Genomic DNA, 2,419 nt, shown 5'->3' with positions numbered 1-2,419 from the left:
GAGGCTTATAAAGAGCAGAAACTTATTGCTCAGAGTTCTGGAGGCTAGAAATCCAAGATCAAGGTGCCAGCATGTGAGGGCTCTCTTCCACCTCTACAAACTTTTGTCCTCATATAGTGAAAGGGGCTAGTGAGCTCTGTGAGACTTTCTTTCTTTCTTTCTTTCTTTCTTTCTTTCTTTCTTTCTTTCTTTCTTTCTTTCTTTCTTTCTTTCTAATTTTATAGTTAATATTTATAGGTGCATAGTTTCATGCTCACATATTTTTAAGTATTGTATATATTAACAAATTTCACAATACATCATTATTTTTAGATAGAATCATTAAATGACACCTAGAAATCTTATATGATAATAAATCACAACTTCTCAAGAACAGCAACAAAAAAAATAGTGAAGATTTAGAAATAAGTGGTAGTCACTTAGGTGTTTTAATTTAACTTTTAGATTTGAAGCCACGATATCCACATAGAGACCCTGCTACCATATATTCACTTCAATGAGAGGGAAGCACTGAAATGCTGAATAAGGGCAGGTACAGATAATTTCAATCGTTGCTGATGGAAGAGTTTAAAATACGCTGTAAAAACTTTGAGAAAATGTCATGACTGGGCACGTTGGAACTGAGTACTTGTACAGGATGGAACATCTCTCAGTAGGTCTCAAGAAACTGCGAGTAAAAGTATTTCTTATGCTTTGGGTTCATAGTTTTGATACCTTCCTCAGAAGGCATTTCATATGCCTCATTGTCAGGATCAACAGGCATATCTTCCAGAATTCCTTCCTGTGGGCCTCCTTCTTCATTCTTGCCCAACTGATCCTTTTTGCCAAAGCCAGTGGCAGCTGCGATGCTCCCTGCTCCCTCCACTGTCTTTTGTGTGACTGCTGTCATCACCGGTCATCACCACCTCACCAACATTTGTCACTTGCTCTTTGGTCTTCTCAGCCACTGTTGTCACATCATGAACCGCTCCTTCCTTGGTTTTGGAGCCTACGTAGAAAACACCCTCTTTTGTCTTTCCTGCAGCTTCTGCCACACCCTGTTTGGTTTTTTCAGCAGCAGCCACGACTTCCTCCTTGGCCTTTGAAAGTCCTTTCATGAATACATCCATGGCTAATGAATTCCTTTGAACCTTTTTTATAAATGCTAATCCTGTTCAGGGAGGGTTCCACCCTCATGACCTAATCATGTCCCAAAGGCCCCACCTCCTAATGATATCACCTTTGGAGGTTAGAATTTCAACATATGAAGGGGTCTGCTGAGTGGCTCGGTCAGTTAAGCATCTGACTTCAACTCAGGTCATGATCTTGCAGTTTAGGTCATGGTCTCACGATTCATGGATTCCAGCCCCATGTCAGGCTCTGTGCTGACAGCTCAGAGCCTGGAGCCTGCTTTGGATTCTGTGTCTTCCTCTCTCTCTCTTTCCCTCCCCAACTCATACTCTGTCTCTCTCTCTCTCTCAAAAATAAATAAAAAACCTTACAAGAAAAAAGAATTTCAATATCTGAATTTTGGGGAAAACAAACATTCAGACCGTAGTACTTACCAGTGGGTGATGCCAAATTGGGAGGTGGTTCTATAACTCTTTATGTATTTCAATAACTTTATAAATCTGCAGAATAGTCTGTCTTTTCATTGTATAGTTTGGTCAATAGGTCGTTCACATTACTGGCAGACTGAAATTAGTAAGGATTTTTTGCTTTCAGTGTGGACCTTCCCCAAACTACCAAACACATTGCTCCCACAATGCATTCTTTTTTCCAAGTTAGAGACAATTACTTGGCCAGTCTAACTTTAACTTACGAAGGTGTTTGAAGGCGGATGTTGACTTGTTTGTTTTCCTTTTGGTTCAGGTTTCACTTCTTCCTTGGTAATTGCTTTCGGAAGAAATACTTAGCAGAAAAGCAAACTGTTGCACCTAAAGATTGATTATACCTTTTCTTCCATTACTCTGTCCTTATCAATTTTATGTGACATATGTGAAAGTCAATATAATGTTCATTTTTCATGACTACATGAAGAAAATGCTCAGCTCTGAAAACTTTAAGAAAAATCAGAGACTTTCTCCTTACCTGCTTCAATCCCTATTGAATATAGTGTTTACCATTATAGTTTTTAATATGTACATGCATATCTTGAAAGTCTTTTTTCTTTTAATTTGAATGTTTTATGTGGTTATTTTAGAAAATGTAGAAAAAAAGTTTATTAAGAAAATTAAAAAAAATAAGAAAAACCATTTGCAATCTAGAGAACACTGTTTTATAGATATATGTGTGTAGGTATATATAGTATTTATATACATATATTTGTAATCATTGATAAATTCTGTGCTGAAATGTGCAATAGAGTATATATTCCCTTTTGCTCCTTTTTTTTTTTTTTTGAGAGAGAGAGAGAAAGAGAGAAAGACTGGGAGCTGGG

The 2,419-nt window shown here is 37.3% G+C and overlaps 1 pseudogene; it reads right to left on the bottom strand.

The window, feature by feature from the left end:
- Window positions 1-649: 649 nt before the first annotated feature.
- On the bottom strand, window positions 650-1,120 carry LOC102899272 (annotated as a pseudogene).
- Window positions 1,121-2,419: the final 1,299 nt, after the last annotated feature.

This window comes from Felis catus, chromosome A3, assembly GCF_018350175.1.
Source record: "Felis catus isolate Fca126 chromosome A3, F.catus_Fca126_mat1.0, whole genome shotgun sequence".
In the NCBI taxonomy this organism is placed as follows: Eukaryota; Metazoa; Chordata; class Mammalia; order Carnivora; family Felidae; genus Felis; species Felis catus.
The sequence above is the reverse complement of the archived record's forward strand: the minus strand, read 5'-3'. Positions and strand labels throughout refer to the sequence as shown.